The 24,459-nt window shown below is 37.8% G+C and overlaps 1 long non-coding RNA gene across 1 annotated transcript; it reads left to right on the top strand.

The window, feature by feature from the left end:
• Positions 1-225: 225 nt before the first annotated feature.
• On the top strand, positions 226-23,949 carry LOC108589170 (uncharacterized). The gene is made up of 7 exons (XR_001908296.5): positions 226-536; positions 1,005-1,111; positions 3,082-3,133; positions 11,076-11,131; positions 20,734-20,882; positions 21,020-21,172; positions 23,812-23,949. It is a non-coding gene; the product is annotated as an uncharacterized LOC108589170 (long non-coding RNA).
• Positions 23,950-24,459: the final 510 nt, after the last annotated feature.

The following is a 24,459-nucleotide window of genomic DNA, read 5'->3' as shown; positions in this document are numbered from 1 at the left end:
GCACTGGTGAGATCTCACTGGGAGAAAATCACCAGCTTTTCAGAAAGCAATAGATTTTCCTTGTTAGGCTTTCACTGTGTCGAAACAAGTCTGTGAAATCACTGGGCAGGAGCGCTGCCACGGAAGCAGGTGCAGCAGGGGGCTTGTGGTCGCGCAACGTTGAAATTCCGTCTTTTCTCTAAATCTTCATGACAGATTCTGGCAGCAGTGATGTGGAATGGAGGGACGTATTTGCTTACAGCGCGTGAAAAATGTTTAAGAGAAAAAAGAAACAACTTTAAAATGTCAAGTCCAATAAAAGAGAGAGGACATCGGGGGCCATCCAGCTGCACACTCTCTGCTCACAGGCGGGCAACTGGGGGCGACCTGCATGCAATGGGAGACACATGTTAGGTCACGCTGTCCACGCAGCCAGGACCTAGGTAGCGTGTAAGGAAGATGTGAACACAGACAAGCTGCACCTGCGTCATCCTCAGGCACCTGCAAAAGCAGGAAACACACTTAGAATGACCCAGAGCTGTTCCTGTTATGTCATGGTAAGAGGGACAATATAGGGACAATATATTTACCCAACATGCACCTATATTGTCATGGTGAGAGGGAAATGCAAAAAAAAAAAAAAAAAATTACCCCGGAAGGAATAAAATAAATTAAATGGTCTGGAAATTGGAGAGCAGTTTCCAAGACACTAATTCAAGACTATCCAAAACTGTATTTTGGGAAGTAAAGTTAATTATATATTTTCTGAGGCCAACATTGCATATGAATTAGCAGACAAGAGAACATGGCTATGATAATTCAAGCTTTAGAACTTTTTGCATAGTAAACATATGAGAATATTTTCCCAAGGATTATTTTCATAAATTTTCAATCTGCTGTCTTAAACCAATTCTTAAAGTAAATCACTTAAGATACTAGAAAACCAAATTCTTATTGAGTTATTTTTGTTATTGACAAGTTAATAAAATCCATTAGTATTTAATCCAGCTACCTCTATTTTGCAGGTAAAGAAATGGAGATTTATTGTTAACAGAAGATAAAAAGAGAGTGGAAGGAGAAAATTGAAGCACATTCTTGGACAAGAATAAAATCATTAAGATGTTAATGAAAGGTAAGAGGAACCATTGATTAATAGATTATATTGAAACAGGTGATCCAAGAAACCCTCTGATATAAGATTTAGGAATGAAATAACACAAAAATTCAGTATCAGAACCTAACCAGAGTTCTGATAAACATATGTGTATTTATGCTAAAATAATTAGATTGGCAGAGTCTGAAAGTGGAATTAGAGATGTATCAGCCAGGGAGAAAAATAACTTAATCCCATGCAAGTGGCAAGTAGTTTATTCCTCTAAGTGGAGTAGTTTTTCACCCAAAGCCTGTTTGTACCAATTATTCCGGTTTACGTGAGCCAATTTCTGCTGAGGATGCTACTTCACCACCAATTTGCTACACCTTGCAGTGGGTCTGAGAGGTGTCCTGGCTGCCACCAGGCCCCTCCCTGGGCTGACAGCTGTTAACAGCTCACAGCTGCAGTGATAAACAAAACGTGAGGATACACTGTGACCTGCCATCCTGTGGTCCCTGCTTCTCTGTATCCACAAGATGCAGTGCCACTTTACCAACTGCAAAATCCAAAGCAGAAAGTGATGTAGATGTTGAGAATGGATTCATTGAGTTGTTGGTTTTAGTTTCACTATTGCTACAATCCTGTATGAGTACCTAAGTCTCAGAGAATGTAAAAAGTCTCACTTTAATACCTGTTGTTGGTGATGGATGTATTGCAACCTTGTAAAATTCTTGTGGATTTCTCAATAATTATTTTTGTAATTATAAATTGTTATATGGGTCATGGTTTTAAAATGAAGCCCCTAAAGATGTGATAGAAATCAGTTTTGGGGTTTTCAAGAAGACCTATGATCTATTACTATAAACACTATAAAACTTGTTTCAGTTGGCAGGGAGTGGAGATTATTTGGCAAAAATATTATGCATTGTTAGGTAAGACGTCCTAAATTCCTCATTTTTTAAAAATCATTTAAATATTAGAAACAAAATTTTTCTTTCTTTATAAACTCCCCTTATGAATTTTTCTCCCTCATAAACTCTTCAAAATTAAGCAGCATTAACCAACAAACTCATGTTCATTAAAACTAAAATAAAGCAATGGTGGCAAATAAGATTAATAAAAACAAATGCAAACTTGAATCCTGAAGTCTCATGTGGCTCTCAGAAATACATTTTTAGTGCTCACTTAAATGATAGTTTTTTTTTTTAAATTCTAAACCACCAATGTTGAATCACTCCAGTTAGAGAAACACTTACCTCAAAGGTGTCACAAGGTTCGTATATCAGAGATTTATTTGTCAATGTTTGTATTAGTATAATACATACAATTGAAGCACATGGTGAATGATGGAGTTCAACTTTACTGGCCCTTTTAACTCTGATAATCGAAGATACAGGGAACTGATGCACTTTTGAGGATGCTTCATACAAGCAAAAGTTTAAAGACTGCACACACTCAAAATAAAGACATTCTCTGAGTCTAGGGAGGAGACCTGAGTGGTACCTCTGTGTCCTGACAGAGCCGTGGAGAGAAAACACAGCTCTGAAAGAAGCGCCACAGTGGTAGGAGCATGGCCCTGCCCGACTGCCTCATTAGAGACTTCTGTGGACCAACAATGCTGCAGGGAGCTTGAATGGACCACACCAGCAGGCACCACAGACCTCTTTGGGAATCTGTGGACTAGCAATTGAGCACATGCTCTGACTGCCATGTTTCCATGCTAGAGTTTGGAAGTTTTTCCCCTGCAAACCTCGTGTTGAAATTTGATCCCACTGTTGAAGGTGGTACCTTATGGGAGGTGTTTGGGTCCTGGGGCTGGATCTCTATTAAATAGATTAATAACCTCCCTGGGGAGAGGGGAGTTATTTCTCACAAGAGAGCTTCCTGTTATAAAGAACCTGGCACCTCCATTGTTCTTCCCCCACTTTCTCTCTCTCTCTCCCTCACTCGCACTCTCTTTCTCTACCACACACTAACTCCCTTTTGCTTTTCACTGTGAATGGAAGCAGCCTGCGACCCTCATGAGACGGCCAGTCTTGAATTTCTCCAGACATCAGAATTGTGAGTCAAATAAACCTTTTCTTTATAAGTTACCCAGCTTCGAGTTGTCCTCCATAGCAACACAAAATGGACTAAGAAGCTTGACACTAACATAAGATATTTGAAATGTGTCACAATCCAAATGTCTTGAATCAGGAACAACTAAAGGTGGAGTTATAAATTAAGCTGAATTATAGAAAATAATGTTCTGTGTGCTATAGATATAATATTATTAATACAAAGCTGCCTAAGTATTCTCCTCAAAATATAAAGGAACTTGGGGGGATGGAGCAAGCACTACAGTAATGTCAGGAAAAATGATGAGACAAGTCTCAACCATTTTAGGAGATTAATTTGCCAAAGTTAAAGATGCACCCGGGAGACAGGTCTATGCCTTTCTCCAAAGAAGACTTTGAGGGCTCCAAACTTAAAAAGTAAAGGGCAGTATATTGAGAAGTATACAATTATCATGTAGGATGGGTGTAGAGAATATAGTCATTCATGCTTCTGTCTGGCCCACTGAATATGCATTTTTTACATAAGATGACACAGACAAAATGGGGCAGGGGAGTAATCAGATACGCATTTGTGTCTGGTGGGCCAAGGCTGAGTGCACTGGTAAAGATGAGCTATCAATGTGAATAGTCATCGTGAAATTTTAACAGCTCAATAGGAATTTCCTTGTGGGCAAAATATGGGGGAGGTGTGTAGCTTTTTATCTTATAGCCATCTTATTTAGGAACTAAAAGTGGGAAGCAGGTTTGCATGACCCAGTTTCCAGCTTGGCTTTTCCCTTCAATTAAATGAATTTGGGGTCCCAAATTTAATTTCCTCTCGCAGTAACATAGATTCATTTCAATGAGTCACTAACTTAGAGTATCCTCATTCATCTCAGGAAACTCGGTCATCTCATGATCCTGTTCCTCTAGATCCCTGAATTCAGTGCTCTTAGCTTTCAGTATTCTCTAAAGTAAAGGTCTAATGAACACATACTTCTCAAAAAAGGACATTCATGCAGCCAACAAACATGAGAAAAAAAGCTCAACATCACTGATCATTAGAGAAATGCCAATCAAAATCACAGTTTAAAAGGAATGCTTTTAAACTATTGGTGAGAATGTGAATTAGTTAAACCATCGCATAAGACAGTGTGGCAGTTCCTCAAAGATTTAGAAGCAGAAATACCATTTGACCCACTTGTCCCGTTACTGGATATATACCCAAAAGTATATAAATCATTTTAATATAAAGAAACATGCCCAGGTATGTTCATTGCAGCACTACCCAAAATAGCGAAGACATGGAATCAACTCAAATAACCATCGATGATAGATGGGATAAAGAAAGTGTGGCGCATATTTACCATGGAATACTATGCAGCCATAAAAAGGAATGAGATCATGTCTTTTGCAGGGACATGGATGATGCTGGAAGCCATCCTCATCCAACTAATGCAGGAACAGAAAACCAAACACTGCATGCTCTCACTTATAAGTGGGAGCTGAATGATAAGAACATATGAACATATAGGGAGTGGGGGGAACAACACACTGGGGCCTGTCAGGGGCGTGTGAGGAGGGAGAGCCTCAGGAATAATAGCTAATGGATGCTGAGCTTAATACCTAGGTTGACGGGCTGATCTGTGCAGCAAATCACCATGGCACATACTTACCTATGTAACAAACCTGCACTTACTACACATGTACCCTGGAACTTAAAATAAAACTTAATGAAAAAAAAATTATGGCTTGTAGGGTTTCCGCTGAGAGATCTGCTGTAAGTCTAATAGGCTTCCCTTTATGGGTAACCTGGCCTTTCTCTCTGGCTGCCCTTAGTATTTTCTCCTTTGTATCGATCCTGGTGAATCTGACGATTATGTGCCTTGGGGTTGCTCATCTTGAGGAAGATCTTTTGGTGTTCTCTGTATTATCTGGGGTTGAATAGTGTCCTGCTTTGCTAGATTGGGAAAATTTTCCTGGATAATATCCTGAAAAGTATTTTCCAGCTTGGATTCATTCTCTCCATCACTTTCAGGTACACCAATCGAACATAGATTGGGTCTTTTCACATAGTCCCACATTTCTTGGAGACTTTGCTCATTCCTTTTCATCCTTTTTTTTCTATTCTTGTCTTGTCGTTTTATTTCATTAAGCTGGTCTTCGAGACCTCTGATATCCTTTCTTCTGCTTGATCCATTCTGCTATTTAAACTTATGCATATTTCACTAAGTTCTCGTGTTGTTTTTTCAACTCCATTAGTTCATTTATATTCCTCTCTATATTGTCTATTCTTTTCAGCATTTCGTCAAACCTTTTTTCAAAGTTCTTAGTTTCTTTACATTGGGTTAGAACAAGTTCTTTTAATTCCCAGAAGTTTCTTATCATCCACCTTCTGAAGCCTACTTCAGATAATGGAACACAGTCCTTTTCCATCAGGGCTTGTTCCGTTGCTGATGAGGAACTGCAATCCCCTGTAGAGGGAGAGGGGTTCTGATTTTGGGTATGCTCGGCCTTCTTAGGCTGTTTTTTTCCCTTTATTATAAATTTATCCATCTGTTGTCTTTACAATTACCACCTTTCTAATTAGGTTTCTGAGTGGATGTCCAATTTATTGATTCCCAGTGCTGGGATCCGAGCAACCCACTGCGCCAGCCACAATAGCAGTGATAAGACTGATGGTGCTCTTCTGCCAGGGAATCTCTGGTCTGGCTTCCTTCTTGAGTCCACAACAAGCGGCTCTGCCTTCCTGGAGCTCCAAACACTGGTCAATAAGGGAACCAGTCCCGTTTACTCTGCATGAAGAGCTGCCGCGCCAAGGCGCCGGCAAAACCGCTGTCCCAGCCACAAGAGTCGCGCTGGCCACCCATGGGGCTCCTCCACTAGAAATCTGCTGGTCCATGAGCGACGAAAATTTGCCTGAAAGTGTGGCCTCCTCTCGTTCTCTGAGCTTTCACTGGGAGCTGTTAGCGATCAGCCATCTTGGATCTCTCTTACTTAAAGAACAGAACTTTCAGCCTAGAATCTCATATCCTGCCAAACTAAGCTTCATAATTGAAGGAAAAATAAAATCTTTTATGAACAAGCAAGTACTCAGAGATTTTATTACCACCAGGCCTGCTTTACAAGAATTTCTGAAAGAAGCATTATACATAGAAAGGAACAACCAGTATGAGCCTTTCTAAAAATATACCAAAAAGTAAAGAGCATCAACATAAAGAAAAATTTACATCAACAAATGGATAAAATAGCCAGTTAACATCAAATGGCAGTAACCCTAAATTTAAATCGACTAAATTCCCCAATCTAAAGATACAGCCAAAACCTGACGGTATATCCAAAGATACACAAAGACTCAAAGGTTTGGAGAAAAATTTACCAACCAAATGGAGAGCAAAAATAAATAAATAAACAAAAAGCAGGAGTAGCAATTCTCACATTTGATAAAATAGATTTCAAAGCAACAAAGATACAGTGGTAAAAGGATCAATGCAACAATAAGAGATCTTAATACCCAGATACATTAGACCCATAACGAGATTTAGACTCAACGAGACAGAAAATTAATAAGGATATCCAGGACTTCAACTCAGATCTGGAACAAGTAAACTCAATAAATATTTATAGAGTTCTCCATTTTAAATACACAAAATATTGATTGGCCATTATTAATACCCATTTTTAGAATGAAGCAATATTCCTGTTCTCTCTCCCTCTTTTTCTTCCTCTTTCTTCCTCTCCTTCTCTCTTTTTTTTACTTTTCAAAATCCTAGTTCCTCACCTCTACTAAATACATTCCTCTGAACACCTGATTCCTTGTGATTCTCCCATCCCACTGACAACTCCAATAAAAAAAAAAAAAGAAAGAAAAAAAAGAAAAAGAAAAAAAATTAAAGGTCTACTTCATATGGTACTACATTTAGGCAATGTCTCACTGTTTTTTCTTTTCTAAAACTCAATGTGATATCAAGCTTACATTATTGTTAGAAATCTATTTCGTTCTAAGAAAAAAATGTTACTTATCTATCTGCTGTTCACAATCCAAGAAAAAGTTCATCTGCTGGACCATAATTTCTACTACCATAAGTCAGTATTATTTCCAAAGAGAATACCAGAAAAACTATGATGCATTTTAGTGTCAGTAAGGGCAATTCAGTATAATTGAGATGTATTTCTGATTGAATACTGCTTTAACGAATGAGCTTCAAACTGAGAGCTTGGAGTCAAGATCAGGTTTCTGGTTTCCACAGAAAGCAAAACAGTTGTTTTTTTTTTTTATCAGAGAGAATTTAATACAGGATATTGACTAAACAGGTATAAGAGGACCAGAAGACTTAAAGGAACTGGTGAGTGAGGCATTATTGGAGTGAGACATTACTTTAAGAGCTGGGAAAAGAGGGATGAGCTTGGGATTAGAACCTACAACATTGGCTGAAGAGTCCTGTGAACTGAGTCTGCGATGTCTTAGGTGAGATATTGCCTGGCTGGTGCTGGAGTGTTTTGAGCTTGGAAGAGGCTTTGCTGAGCTGGGATCTACACGTCTGAGAAGAAGTACTTCTCAACAGCCTTTGGAGCCTCAGTCTCTCAGACAAGGGTCACAGAATTGGAACCCAGAATTCTGAGGAAAGAGAGGTGCCTCTAGGCTGGTAGCCTAGAAGCCAATTCTGGCATTAAGGAAGGTATCTGGACCTAGAACCAGCTGCTATTAAAACCATGGATGAATCTGGAGAACGTCATCCTCAGCAAACTGACACAAGAACAGAAAATGAAACACCGCATATTCTCACTCGTAGGCGGGTGATGAAAAATGAGAACACATGGACACAGAAAGGGGAGTACTAAACACTGGGGTCTATTGGGGGGAAAAGGGGAGGGCCAGTGGGAGGGGGAGGTGGGGAGGGATAGCCTGGGGAGAAATGCCAAATGTGGGTGAAGGGGAGAAGGAAAGAAAAGCACACTGCCATGTGTGTTCCTACGCAACTGTCTTGCATGCTCTGCTCATGTACCCAAAAACCTAAAATCCAATAAAAAATTAAAAAAAAAAAAACCCAAAAATGCTTCCAAAGGGAAGGGTCATGACTGGGGCAAACCTGGTAGGAAAATTAAGACCTGGGAAGCAGCAAGCCCTCCTATGCCTCCTGCCTCCCACTCCCTCCCTAGCACCCAGTCGGCATATGTTGACAGAAAGCCTGCTGGCAACCAAGCATAGTTTGCAGTTCACCCCCAGCATCTCAGAGCAGAGAATAGAGAGATGGTTTGAGGGGGAGGATGTAATTATCTATGGGGTCCTTCTTGCCTGCTGCACAGACAAAGTCTTGGCTGAGACTATGGCATTGCAGTAAAGGAAGAGTTTAATTGATGTACAGCCTGCCACACTACCTGGGAGGTGGAGTTAATACTCAAGTCAATCCCACTGAAAATTCTGAGGCTAAGGTTTTTCAAGGATAGTTTGGTGGGCAGGAGACTAGGGAAGGGAGAATGCTGATTGGTTGGGGGTACAGTGGTAGGGGTGTGAAAAGCAGTTCTTGTGTGCTGAGTGAGCTCCTAAGTAGGAACCCCCAGAGAAGTTGCTGGTCCCAGTGGGGCCATCTGGTAGCCAGAAAGGCAAAGGCCTGAAAAGACATCTCAAATGGCCAATCTTAGGTTCTACAGCAGTGGTGTTTTCTATAGGTGTAATTAAGGAAGCTGCAAATCTTGTGACCTCTGGAACAACGGCAGGCAGTCATTTCTCTCTCATCCTCCTAACCTGGAGACCTTTCATTAGTTTTATAAGGATGGTTTAATTTGGGGGAAGGCCTGCTATTATTTAAACTACAAACTAAACTTCTTCCAAAGTTAACTTGGCCCACGCCCAGAAATGACCAAGGGAAGAGTCAAGGTTAGAAGCAAGATGGAATCAATTGTGTCAGATTTCTCTTATGATTTTGCAAAGGTGGTTTCAAAGATACAAGCACACTATCCAAATAGCCAGTCCAATCCACCATTTTGTATACTCAGCGTCCATATTTAACTTTCCACATGTATTTTTAACTCCATGTAATGATTAAAGCAATTGCATTCTTTTGCCTAATGAGAAGAAAGTATCTTTTGTACAAATGCCCACTTCCCCTCTCTCAAAAAAACAAAAAAGACTTGAGGGGTGGAGAGACAAAATAACAAAACAGCTTGCTGCTACACAATGTGGGCAAGGGGAGGAATGTGTCTCGGATCCAGGGGCTCCCTGAATCACGGCTCAAATTCCCATGCCATGTAGGAAAAGTCCATAGAAAGCTATAGCAGGGAGAGCACGACAGAGCCTGTTAGGATCCAGGCCCTCCAATCATTGCACTGGGTATAGAAACTGACACAAGAATAGAAAATGAAATACCGCATATTCTCACTTATAGGTGGGTGATGAACAATAAGAACACATGGACACAGGGAGGGGAGCACTACACACTGGGGTCTATTTGGGGGAATGGGGAGGCACAGTGGTGGGGGGAGCTGGGGAGGGATGGCATGGGGAGAAATGCCAGATGTGGGTGAAGTAGAGGAAGGCAGCAAATCACACTGCCACATGTGTACCTATGCAACTATCTTGCATGTTCCGCACATGTACCCCAAAACCTAAAATGCAATAAAAAAAAGAAACCCATGATCTGAAGCGCCAGGAGGGGGCAGAGGATACATGGAATAGGTAGAGAAAGAAGGAAGCTGTGAGTACTCATTTACAGAGGCTGGTACCTAGCACCTACTGTGAACCATTCCTTTCTTGCTTGATACATGCGTGTTTGTGTGTGTACCATTTTCTTGCTTGTTTTCTCTTTATGTATGTTCTGAGTATATGAGTTTCTATCTATCATTTATCACTATATCTATATCAGTCAATCAATCTATCTAATCTATCTATCGTCTATCTACTTGTCATCTATACACTAAGCTTTTCTACCTCTTTCCTCTCATCAATTTACATAAGGGTTGCAGAGAACTCTTATTATTAGGTAGCTTTATAATTTAATTGTTAAGTTAAAGAATGACTAAATAAATAACTAAAGCTAGCAAATACTTCAACAGCTAGAGTTTGATGGTTGTAACTGAGGAAGCTGCAAATCTCGTGACCTCTGGAACAACCTTAGGCAGTCATTTCCCTCTTGTTCTCCTAAACTGGACACTTTTCATTAGTTTTATAAGGATGGTTTAGTTTTGGGGAAGGATCCTTGCCTAATAAGAAGAAAGTAGCTTTTGTACAAATGACCACTTTCTTTCCCACTCTCTCAAAAAAAACAAAAACAAAAACAAAAGTCAAGGGCTGGGGAGACAAAAAATCAAAACAGGTTGCTGCTACACCATGTGGGCAAGAGGAGGAATGTGTTTCTATGTTTCTAAGAAACATGAGTCACTTAATACATTCCAGGTGATTTTTTTGTTATTGTGCTTTCAGCTCTGGGGTACATGTGCACATCCTGCATCCTGTAGGATTGCTGCATAGGTACATAAATGCCATGATGGTTTGCTGTCTCCATCCCCCACACTGCCCCCATTGCCTACATCGGGCATTTTTCCCTGTGTTATCCCTCCCCATCCTCCCTGAGCCTGCTGTCCCTCCCCTCCTCCCATTCACGCCCCTACCCAGCCCAGTGAGTATTTTTCCCTTCCCTGTGCCCAAGTGTTCTCATTGTTCATCACCCACCTGTGAGTGAAAACATGCAGTGTTTGGTGTTCTGTTCTTCTGTCAGTTTGCTGAGAATGATGGTTTCTAGATTCAAGCATGTCTCTACAAAGGACATGAACTTAACATTTTTTATGGCTGCATAGTGTTCCATGGTGTATATGTGCCACATTTTCTTTGTCCAGCCTATCATTGATTGGCATTTGGGTTGGTTCCAGGGCCTTGCTATTGTAAACAGAGCCACAACAAACATATGTTTTAAATAATAAAGAAGTAAATTAAATAGGAGTCTAAATAAATACTATTTTGTCCTTTGCAGCATCCCCAGCACATAACAGGGTCTCTGATGCCCGGTGACCGCCCAATCAGTAGATGGTGAGTAAAGAAATGAATGTGGCACTGCTTTGACTAAACACATTTTAGGCTGTATCTTTATGATGTTACATTTTCTTAAATGACAGGCAACTGAATTTTTCTGTTTTTATCAAGGCTCTTAAATTGATATAAATACTGCTTCAGTGTGTTTCCAGAAATATTTGAATTCTGACAACACAAATTCTCATAATGTATTTCTATATGTAAATATATAAAATAAAATGAATTATAAATCTTACACTTTACTAACAGGGTAAATTGGCATATAACCACATCACTACTGTGGATAAGGGGTCTGCATTTTTCCAAACCAAGAATCAAGAATTAAAATATTTGATCTCACATTTGAATGTTTTGTGGAGGAAAACAAAGAAAATGTTTGAAATAAAGGCTACTTCTGGAACCAAGATTTTTATATGTCATTTTTTAAAAATTGAGACAGGATATTGCTCTGATACCCAAGCTGGAGTGCAGTGGTGCAGTCATAGCTCACTATGCCTCAATCTCCTGTGCCCAAAAAAATCCTCCCACCTTAGCCAGCTGAGTAGCTGGTACCACAATTGTGCACCACCACACCCAGCTAATATTTTTATTTTTTGTAGAGATTGGGTCTCCCTATGTTGCCCTGGCGGGTCTTGAACATCTAAGCTCAAGTAATTCTGTCTCCGCCTTCCGAAGTGCTAGGATTACAGGCATGAGCCTGTGCCTGGCCTATTTTTCATACTCTTAAGTGACTTCTCTTTTGTGTTTATGTTAATTATCCCGAATGTAAATTTAGTATTTTAGCTGAACTGTTAACACATTCAAGTGAAATAATACTGTACATAACCTTCAGTTTAGACATCCTCAGCTGGCTGAGACAATTTAATACTTAGCAGCTGCAAAACGAGAATGACAAAACAAAGTCCAAAGAATTCGTTTAAGTTATTTTGGGACTAAACTTTTTTTTTAAAGGCAGTCAGGCAAAGGAACTAAAAAGGAGAGATGGAGAAGAAAGAAACAAAAGGGGGGAATCATAAATATAGACAAGCTAAGAATTTTGGAAGACTGAATTCACAAAATTCCCAGGAACCAGGCACGTACCCTCCCCAAATGTAGAGCTTGACATAATTTTTTTAAAGTTTCTACTCAATTAGTGAATGTGATCTTATACTCTATATATTCAACTATGTCTATCAGGTGACCTAATTGCTGTTTTTTTCTCTACCTCGATTATTTAACTCTGAACTTTACAAATTAACCATTCATTTGACAGCCTGATGTTTAAACCATTATGCTTTCTTCTTCTTCCTAATTACTGCCCCTTTTCAAAGCACACACTGTACAGTGCGTTATCACTAATCCCGTGTGGTTACCTAATTAAAATGCAGTAACATTTAACAATCAGTTTGGTGGCTACTGTATTAGGCAGCACAGATACAGAACATTTTCATAATCTCAGCAAATTCTACTCTATAATATTTATTTAATTTCACCAAGAAATGACTTGGCTAAAGACGGAGAAATGAGATCAGCAATGCAAAAACTGGGCAAAGAGCTTTCCCTGCAGAAAGAACAGCAAATGTGGATTTTATTTATCCTCACTATCTCTATATGATAGGGATTATCAAGTTTATATTGAAAAGAAGTACATTGAAATTTAGAGAATAAAATAATTTGTCAAGGATGATGAGGTTATTTAGTATTAAAAATAGGACTTGAGCTTATCTAATTCAATGCTTATTATTGTATTAGGATGTGTTTTCCTGGAAAAGAAGAAACACTGAGGCTGATAGGAAGATCCAGACTTTGGTGTGTGGGTGTGGAATGGGGGAAAGGTATGAGAAAGAGCTGTGCTGATTCACAGGCTCAGGCATCTTTTGATTGTGCTATTTACATATTTAGAAATCCCATTAGGGTTCCAAAGAAAGTAAATTTTCAACAGCTGCTGGGGTGGTGATATGAATATGCATAAGTGTTGTCCAAAATGTGAAAATGCAGCAAAAAAAATGTGTGTGGTACATTCTTTTAATGCCATATGAAGCTGAAGGCCAGGGGAATGTTCAAGTCACCACTCAATTCAGTTTCATATTGATTAAAGGTCTTGCACTAAGTTACATGTCAACTTGTAGAGTTTTGTCTGTTAGAGATAAAAATGATTTCTCTCTGGAGATAACCTCAAAGATTGTATGTATGCCCTTTTGGGGACATTAATCAGTTCTGTATCTGACCCAATAATTTTATCCTTTCATTGACTGTTTATATCTAGTTTCTCAACTACTTTTTGAACTGGTCCTGATATCTTATTAGTCCCCTTAATTAATGAATTTAATAAATTGTTGACATACACTTATCTCTTTTTTTGCTCACATCATATTCTATTGGATCATCATATTTTTATAATATCATTTTTAAAGCATATTTTAAAATTACACATTAATAGTTTTAGCATGTTAACAAAGAAGCCCATTGGACTCATCTAATGGAAGAAAGTAAACCACATTTCTTAGGAAGTGCTTCTTATGGACTGTTTAAGCTCACATACATTTTTTCTTACACCCACTAAAAGGTGACTCTGTCTTTGGGTCATGTCATTAAACATGTTGTAAATGTGATATGCGGAGGTGTGGGGGGGTTGCGTGATAAGTGTCAGAAGTTTTGCTAGTCTGTAAAATCATGGTCTTGTTACCCAATGTCATGCCTATGTGACGTAGCTGAATTTCTACCCTGCCTATCTTTAAGAAACAAGACACTTGTGATCAAAAGTTTCCTTTGTAACCAAAGTAGCTGAGACTCATTAGAATCAAGATAGCTGACCAAACAACTTTAAGAAGACCTCAGGATTCATGATAATCTCATTTCCATGCTTAATGACACCCCAGTGCCATCACAGTTGACAGTCACCATGGCAATGACTGAAAGAAGCCATAAAAGGACAAAAAGGAGGCAGCACTCCAGTTCCAACAAGTTCACCACTCATTTCCAGAAAAGACACAAATACCATGTCTCTTGTTTTTAATGTCCAACTCCTTCATTAGAGAAGCCCTACATTTTCATCCCCTTACCCCTCACTAGTCGAGAAGCTCATTTATGAGCCATGGCTGCCTTCTCATTTCTATGGCCATCAAATAATGCCTTCACTGCTTGATACTCACTTGTGGTTTTATGTATTGGCTTTGTGATACCAAACAGGTGTCCCCCATTCAAAGTAAACCACGTTTCTTAGGAAGTGCTAAGGTGACCAGCTTTTTTTGATAACAATATATTACAGAAAGTTCTTAATTTATCTAAGTACCAGTTTTATTTTGTAAACTATATGTAAGTTATTTGGGTCAAAGTTATAATTATTATTGATGGTTGAGACTATTAGAAGCTATAGTGACAGAGACATATAGCTGTGTATGCAATCTATTATGATGGTTTTGTTTTCAAAAGAGAAAAAAGAGTACTTTTACACCCTTTGTAAGGTTTGGGATCCCCAGAATAATGCAGGGTGCTGACAAAGACCGAAGGGATAAAGAAGTTGCAGAAGGTACACAGGCAGGAAATGTTTCTTTGCTTTCATTTATAATAGCTTTAAATAATGAATCTGAAAAGAAGGAATGGCACGTGTTAAATTTTGCCAGAGTTGGCTCAGTCATTCTTAAGAAATAAAATGTTTGTGAAACTTTGTTACCAAATATGTTACCAATGCAAAACCAGAATTTAGCTTTGCTGTTTTGCATTGTTAAAACTGTGAGCTGAGCTCAGAGTTCTTAACAATGAGTAATAAAGGTTATTAATTATCTTTGATGTAATTTTCCTAGGCAGCAGAGATTTTATATCTCACCAGAATATTTCATCTGTTTAGCATCAACTTTACTGCATCACTGATTATTCAAAGGAAAAAAGAACTAATTTCTCTTTTAAATGAACTAAGGTACCTTACAATCATACCCTCTTTTTCTTTGCTCCTTTCCATTGCTGAATTGTATTCTGTTGTTTGGCTATGCCACAGTTTTTAGGCATCCCCCAGCTCAAGGACATTTGTTTCTAGTTGTTGACAATTATGAATGAAGAAGCCACTATAGACATTCATGTATAGGCTATTTGTAAAAATCGTGTTTCATTTTTCTTGGATAAATAAATATACATGAGTAAGATTGCTGGCTCATATGATGTATTAGTTTTCTCCTGCTACCATGACACATGAACACAGGTTTGGTAGTTTAAGTAGCATCTATTTATTATTTTACAGTTCTCTAAGTTAGAAGTCCAACACGGATTTCACTGAACTAAATCAAGGAGTCAGCAGGATGATGGTGTTTCTTTTTGGAGACTGTAGGGGAGAATCTGTTTCCTTATTTATTGAATTGTGGGAAGAAATCAATTCCTTGCAATTATATTACTGAGATCCCCAAATCCTTTCTGGCTGGTAATTGAAGGTCATTTCCAGGTTCTAGAAGCAGTTTTTGGCCTGTGAGGGAATTATTATGCCAGCCACAGTTTTATAGTGTTAGATTTTATGTTTTGATCTATGACTAAATTTAGGTAAGTTTGTTCCTGGTATGAAGTATTGATTGAAATTATTATTTATGGAGATATTGAATTGTTCTAACATCATTCATTGAAAAGACATCAAATAGATGTGCAACACCAAGTATTGATGAGGATGTGGAGAAATTGAAATTCTTGTGTGTATATGGTGGAAATGTAAAATAGTGCAGCCTCTGTAGAAAACAATATGGCAGCTCCTAAAAAGTATAAACATAGAAGTACTACATAATCCAGCAATTTCACTGTGAGGCATATAACCCAAAAAACTGAAAGCAGGGACTCAAACATATAGTTGTACACTCATGTTCGTAGCAGCATTGTACACAACAGCCAAAGGGTAGAAACAACCCAGGTGTCCACGAACAGATAATAGATAACCCAAATGTGCTGTGTACAAACATTGATATTCAATCTTAAAAAATGAACGACATTCTCATGAAAGTTACAATATGTGTGAACCTCAAAGACACTATTCCAAGTAGAATAAGGCAGACACAAAAGGATAAATGTTTATGATTACACTCATCTGAGATGCCTACAATAGTCAAATTAGTAGAGAAAGTAGAATAGTGGTTAACAGGGGGTAGGGAGATAAGAAGAATAAAGTATTCCTATTTAACAGTTACAGACTTTCAGTTTGGAATGCTGAAAAAGTTACGGAGATAGAGGTGATAGTTGCACAACAATGTGCAATTAATTCCACTCCACTGTATACTTAGAAAGGATTAAAATGGGGGAAAAAGCTACCCTTTATCTCTGTGTTTCATTTTGGATAATTTCTGTCACTAGCTATTAAGCTCTCTGTTTTGTTAACAGTGTCTAATCTGTTCTTAGTATAATGCGATGCATTTTGTATCTTAGACATTGCAGTTTGTAGCAATTTTGGTTTGGCTTTTTTTCATATGTTTTCTGTCTGGACTTAACTTTTGTAACACATGGAATTCAGCCATTCTGGCTGGCGTGAACAGGCACTATTGATGGCCCTGTGTAAGTGCAGGGCTCTATTACCCTTCCGAATACTCTTCCTAATGGCTTATTTCCCTGGCCACAAGTCCTTTTCCCATATGCATTTGCTGATCAGATGAACACTCAATGGGAATCCTCCGCAGATCTCTGAAATTCTACCCTTCTGGCTCTTTCTTCCTCCACATTCTTTTCTGTAACACTGAGACACCGTGGTCTTCTTTGTCTCTCAGTTCTCTCTCCTTAACTCAGTGTGTCTGCTGGGCTTTCTCTTCCTACACCACAGCCTGGAAGCTTTCTCAAAACACAAATCTAAAGGGCTCATAGGATTTCTTTTGTTCGTTTCTTGTCTCTCAGAATTAATGGGCTTTTTACCTGCTGTCCGAGGTGCTGAAAACATTTACTGTATTCTGACCTGAAATGCAAGTCTTGATAAATTCTTTTTAAATTCTTGAATATGTAGCCGAAGACCCACCAAATCTCCAGCACTGTTTCTTAAAGTTAATTAGCTTTTTTAAAAATGTATTTATTTATACTCCCTCTCTTCACCTCACCTTTCTTCTTTTCTTTATTTAGTGTCAGCTAATACTGGCTGAACCAACTATTTCTAAACAGGTCAAGATTCTGCTGTTACAAAATACCCTGAAAATAGCTGTCTGGAAAACACAAATGCTGTGAAGCTAATAGTGGGAAATTGCAATGTAAAGTTTTATAATAGTGGGAAATTGCAATGTAAAGTTTTATGTCTGCCACATCAATTTGCCAGTCAAGTAAGGTAGATTTTTAACATTTCTGATTAAAACAAAGTGAAATTTCTAATTATTTTATTGATCAAACAATTAATGGATAATTAAGCAACAATTTTCAGAACAGAAGAAAACGACCAGAAACCAGAAAATGGATGCATTTTCATTAGTAAAACTAGAGGTTGTAGACAGCTATTTTTTTTTTGTTTTAAATATATCCTAAAGCACAAAACTCTGAATAATAATAAATTTTTATGTGTAGCTTTCTATTCATTTATTTAATTATGGGAGGAAAAAAGCCTCACAATTAAATGAAGTAAATTAGAGATTCTAAAACAAATGGCATTTTACCAAATTTATAATTCATTTCCTTCCCGGGACTTGATCCTGTTAAATTCCCAGAGACGAAACATGGCAGAATTATTTAGCATAGTTTTTATCTTTTCTGAAAAGAAAAATCAGTCATGTTTAATTCACAAATTTAAAACTCTAGTGATTCTAGCTGACAGGAGAAATAAATGCAGGCTTTCTGGGAAGGTATCACAGAAAAATCATAAGAGACTTCAAGGGAAGAGTCCCCTGAGTCCACGGTTGACAGCAGGAATCTGATACTTGACATATCATCTGGGAGGCTCAGGTACACCTGAGGACTATTTCTCTCAACTACCATTCACATTTTAAAGCCCATATATAATAATGCATGGGAAAAAGGAAAAGGATTATGTAGATCAATATAAACAAAATAAGGCAATGGAATTTTTTCCTTTCATATGAGAGAAATGAAATTGAAAAAGATGCCTACTGATATGGTTTGGGTGTGTCCCCACCCAAACCTCATCTTGAATTCCTATGTGTTGTGGGAATGACCCAGTGGGAGGTAATTGAATCAAGGGGGCAGGTCTTTCCCTGTGTTGTTCATGTGATAGTGAATAAGTCTCATGAGACCTGATGGTTTTAAAAAGAGGAGTTCCCACTGCACAAGGTCTTTTTAAGACATGACTTGCTCCTCCTTGCCTTCCACCAGAATTGTGAGGCCTCTCCAGCCCTGTGAACCTGCAGTCCAATGAACTTCGTTCTTTCATCAATTTCCCTGCCTCAGGTACATCTTTATCAGGAGTGGATAAAGTGGACTAATACACCCACAAACTCTTAAAAGAGGCCCTTTTTGACCATTTCAATAACCTTAGTTTTGATTTGAAATCCAAACTTAAATCTGCATGAAAGCATAACTCCTCTCTGGTGGTGAACTTATTTCTTATCATTGATTCAATTATGGGAAAAAATTCATTTGGGGTACTGTCTCGTACAAAATATGTAAACTTTGAACAATAATTCTGTTTATGCAAATTCACCTTTCTCTTGAAAATAAAAGTTAAAAAACATTTTTTTTAATTTCAGAATAATTTTAGATTTGCAGGAAACCTGCAAAGATAGTACCATGAGTTTCCATATACAGCACATCCAGTTTCACCTGTTATTGACATCTTTCATTAGTCTGATACATTGATCACAATTAATAAGCCCATATTGTTATAGTATTATAATTAATGATTATTAGTGATCAGTATTACTACTTTAATTGAATATTGAGACAGTTATTTTGAAATACATTTTGCATACTATATTAAATGTTTATTTAATCCCCTTTAAAATATGGGGTCCTATTTTCCTTGTTTAACAAACTAAACCCCAGAAATATTAGCCATCTCTCTTTGTGACATTTTGAGGGCCAAAATTGCATTAGCTAACATGGTGAGGTTTGGGAGGTCATGCCAAATCTTTCTAATGTCACAATTCTCCCTGATACTTGTTTCCACTCCTGTTTCTTTCTACTTCAGGCCAAGGCGTAGAAAGGCCTGAAGTAGAAAGCGCTGAAAGTAGAAAAAAGTAGAAAGGACTCGATGCCCCTTTCACCATGTAGTCAGCTAAAACACTATATTATTTTTCTGGAGAAAAGTTAGAAATAGAAGAAAAGAAAAAAAAAGGTGTCTTTTCATAGGTTTGAGGTAATATGTGCAGTTTTTTCACCACCCCATCCCCAACCCATTTAATGATTCTCTGGGCTGATGGAAGGGAGGGAATCAGCGGCCAATGGGAGTTGTGTAGACCTCGCAGAGCTGTGAAAAACACAGCCCTGAAGTGGACGTGGGGAGTAAGGAGAGCTGGAACAGACAAAAATGTTTGTGCGATCTGAGAATGGAGGGTGTTTATGTGAATGACCCCTTGGATGGAGTCTTGGGGAGATGAACAGTTTACAGAGGAATGGCATGGGTTTCTATTCCAAAAGATGGACCAAAAGGAGGCCTGAAATATTCCACCTTAATCCAGCAGTGTACAAGAGCAGCAGAATAGTTTTCAGAGCTTAAAGTAGAGTTCAATTAAGTAAGAGTCAGAAAGATGGACAGAATTTCCCGGTTGCAGTGTGGCATGGAATTAGGAAATTACCCTCTCTCCTGGGAGGCAAAATGGGGTACAGATCCTCAAGAGATCCAAGTCCACCCCCAAATGATAAATCGCCCAACCCTAAAAGAAGCCGATGGCTGTCTCAGTAGATGCCAGATGGGTGCTATAACATCAAGGACAAGAAACCCTCCCACTTCTGCCTCTGCATTGTCCCAGAGTCAGTGTTGGCACCCGCACCAGCTGAGATTCAGTCCTTGAGGGGAAAAATGTTATTTCCCACAGGGCTAAGATTACATTTAGAAACTCAGTTGTAAAATTGAAGACTGAGCTTTATTTTACTTCGTATGCTTAAGTTAGAACTGCACTGAATATTTTATTTACAAATAAAAGTTGAGGATTTATTTTTTGGTGTAGCTGTGATTATCTATATTCAGACCCCAAGTTCCCTTAATTGTTCATTTGTTTAAGTTATCTTTTATCACTTTCAAAGGCATGGGGTATTTAAAGAAGTGTTTAAATTTATCGTGGAACCATTTTTAGATGTTAAAATGTTCTGATTGCTAATGTGATTTCTTTCTGTGTTTAAACAACAGCTGTGCATGACTGTCCCATATTTTCCCTTTGTACTTTAATGATATGAGCTACATCTTAAGAAAACGTTCGTACTATTCTTGCTGGCATATATGTTATTGATATAAGAAATTGTAACATGAAGGTCTGAAATTAAGTTAACTTGTTTTCAACATCTCTATACCTGTAAATATTGAAACTGACAATTAAATGACCCACGTTACAATCTCACAGAGAAGCACCCAGTTTTGTGAAAATAAGTGAATAAAAATGATACTTTAAATCAATGACATACAGACATTTTTCTGTGAGTATTCATTCTGTGAGAATGAATACATTCTGAAATGACATAAAGAATGTGGACAAATTTTAATAATCCTGTAATTTTTTTCAATTTTCTATCAGGTATACTGTGACATAGCACCTGGAAGCACCTTGCACTCACAGGAATTTAAAAGAAGCCAGATATAATAGTAGCAAACAATAATCAAGCACTTTGCACCAGTGTAATAACACTGCCATGTATCAAAATATTTAATCATCACAACAAATTGGTAGGTGTTTAATGTTCGTCTTTATTGATTGTGTTCTAAATGCACCCACAAGGTTTTTGAATCAGAGACAGATTTTTTTAATGACTTACAGCAAATAACAAGTGTGTGATTCCCCTGTGCTTCCATTGTTATCCCAGGGCCATTGTGATGAAAGCCAAGGCAAATATCTTAAACACACAGAGTCCGTATCGTAAGCAAGGAATGAAGAAAATAAATTGTATCTGCTTATAACAGGGAGTAAGGCAACTATCTCTCTTCTCCCTTCTGAGAAAGTCTGTTTTGGAAACACGGTAAGTCCTATGTCTTCAATTTCTCAATTAAGAGATATCTCCATGGTCCTGAGCCTCAGCAGTGCTCCCCTGCCACTCTCCATGGTCCTAAGCCTCAGCAGTGCTCCCCTGCCACTCTCCATGTTTCTGAGCCTCAGCGGTGCTCCCCTGCCACTCTCCATGGTACTGAGCCTCAGCAGTGCCCCCTGCCACTTTCCATGGTCCTGAGCCTCAGCAGTGCTCCCCTGCCACTCTCCATGGTCCTGAGCCTCAGCAATGCTCCCCTGCCACCTCCTGTGAAATGTTCACACATAACTCAGGGGTTGGGTGAGCATCTCTGGACTTCTCATTACCTTTACAGTTGTAGGTTGCCTCCAAAAACTGGCTTTCAATTCAGATCTCAAGTTTCAGTAAAATCTGTGTAGAAAGGCATAGTTGTGCCAAAACATAAAAGTATTTTCTCTACAGCTTTACACACACACACACACACACACACACACACACACACCCCTATGTTATTTTACAGATGTGGCAACTAAATTTAGAGGACTTAACCTGTCCAGGGTCAAATTTTTAGTTATCAGTAAAGCCACGATTTTGCCCCCCATGTAACTTGAAAGCCCACATTCCTAAACATTACAGTGCCTTGCTTATTTACTGGTTAGGTAAATGACTGTGTGCATAAAGCAGCCATTCTAGTTGCCACAAATCAACTTTTACTTCATATTCATTTTCAGACTTCTCTCACGATTATATAGAGCAGCATTTGTAAACAAAGGAGGAGTTTAATATAATTTTTTCATTCCAGAGAATAACTCTGGGTTACGATGGAAATTAAAAACATTGAGTGAGGGCAAATAAGAATCAGTTAAAAAAAAAAAAAAAGAAAACCTCAAGTGGACAGTTCAGGGAATTTACATACAAGCAATAGAACTAGAAAAATAGTATTTTCTGATCCCTCAAATGGGGCATGTAATTTAATAGGTCAACTGGCATGCACCATGTCTAGCATTTTGTTTCATAGAGCATAGATATCCATAATTAACATATGAATGAGAAAATGAATGTAAAACTGGGGCTTGCATACTCAATGCAAATGCTTTACCTATTTAATTTTTAAATGTCCTCAAAGAAAATTTTAAGCAAAAAGGAGCAAAGTAGATTTTAAAAAGTATGTTTAAATAAATTATTGTTTTTATATAATAGAAGATCTACAAAAATTTAACCATCTTATGATGTTTTATGCAGCTTCTATCAGAGAAGACTAATATTTTCATAGTTAGCCTTAGAAAACAATGCTGTCAATCAAGTCTATAGACTTTTGATTGACAGCATTGTTTTCTAAGGCTAAAAAGTTAGAAAAAAGATGTTTAACTGATACCAGAGATAGATCCTGGTTTTATGGGCCTACAGCTTAATTTATTTATACAACCAACTTTAAGAAAAAAAATTAACAATAAAAACACAGGTAAAGGGACTTGAAATGAACCTGAATAAGTGTGTAGCCCAGAAGCTTTGACACATTAACCTTTGTCTCAGACATGCACAATTTAGAGATTATGTATTATTCTAACAAAATATTTTTAAAATAGTTCTAATAGTATATTTAATAGTAACGGCTCCAGAATTATCTTAATTTTCTGGGCGAATAGCACTTTAACCTACATTTGTCTGCAATCCATATTGCTCTAAAATACCTAGCATTCAGGTTTAAAGAACTGCAATTTCCAACCTGCAGACATGGGTAGAACCTTCAATATATCACCTGTGAATGACAGCACCAGTGGAAAGGTGATTTGGCATTCTTGGTTTGCTGGTGTATGAAATACCATGTAGCAAAACAAAACTGTGTTGCCAAAGATATGAGTTACATGATAATATATTAAATATTTTAAAATAGTTTACACTATTTATTTTCTATAAGTAAAAAATGTATCTCTGTGAGGGGCAAGGGAAAGTTGAAGCTTACTTCATTGTGTTTTTTTCTGTATTTTTATTTTCTAGTTTTAAATTTTTACTTCTTTTTTAACATTTTCTAAATTTTCTGTCATAAGGAAGCATCAATTTTATAAGTAGAAAATTAATTTTGTTACTGAAACAACAGTGAAATGTGAGATAAATGTTAAAATCCATTAACTCAAAATAAACAAAGAACAATTATTCTGCTCAAATGATATAACTAGACTATGTGGTCAAATCAACCATGAATTACATTCTCAAAGAAAAAATGTGATATTGTGTCTTCTGCACAAGTAAAATCTTGGTAGCATATGTGAAAGCTACCAATGTGAAAGCATTTATATATGTGAATGCATATCCCATTCTTGGTGTGAAAAAAAATTACAACTATCCTATTTTTATGGCTTCTTTTTGTAATAAACATATGACTTCTTCATAACTGACTAAATCATGTAAATTCACTGTATGTTAGAAGAGATTAAATCAGAATCTGTTCTGCCTTCATTGCATAAACTTCCAGTTATGTAATGCTACAGAAAATATTTCCGATCAGTTGTATGTTTGAAAATATATTTTTTACACCATATAACCTCAATTTAGTACTAGCAATCTGTTACATGAGTTTCTAGCTTAGATGGTGGTTTGATTTCTCAAGAAATATAATCACAGGTTTTTGTTCTTTGTTTTTTGTTTTGAGACAGAGTCTCACTTTGTTGTCCAGGCTGAAATGCAATGGCTGGATCTTGGCTCACTGCAACCTCCGCCTCCAGGTTTCAAGCGATTTTCCTGCCTCAGCCTCCTGAGTAGCTGAGATTACAGACACTTGCTACCACGCCTAGGTAGTTTTTGTGTTTTTAGTAGAGACGGGGTTTCACCATGTTGGCCAGGCTGGTCTTGAACTCCTGACCTCAGATGATTCATCTACCTTGGCCACCCAAAGTGGATTACAGGTGTGAGCCACTGCACCTGGCCACAGGTTGTTTTTTATATTCTATATATCCTAGTATATATAGGATATAACTGCCAAAGAAGACATTTGAGGGACTAAACATTGACTTTTCATATTATAGTTATATTGCTTCATCTAAAATCCTAACAAGTTATTAATGTTTACATTTTAGTAAAAGTAGCCAGATGCAAACCACTAAAGTGGGCAAATAAGACATGTTAGTTTTTGCTGGATGCGATGGCTCATACCTGTAATCCCAGGACTTTGGGGGGCTGAGGTGCATGGATCACGAGGTCAGGAATTCGAGATCTGCCTGGCCAACATGGTGAAACCCTGTTATAAAAAATAATATAATAAAATTATATATAATATAATAATATAATAAAAAACAAAGGTTACT

The sequence above is a fragment of the Callithrix jacchus genome, chromosome 1, assembly GCF_049354715.1.
Source record: "Callithrix jacchus isolate 240 chromosome 1, calJac240_pri, whole genome shotgun sequence".
Lineage (NCBI taxonomy): Eukaryota > Metazoa > Chordata > Mammalia > Primates > Cebidae > Callithrix > Callithrix jacchus.
Note: the sequence above shows the minus strand (reverse complement) of the source record. Positions and strands in the feature narration are given on the sequence as shown.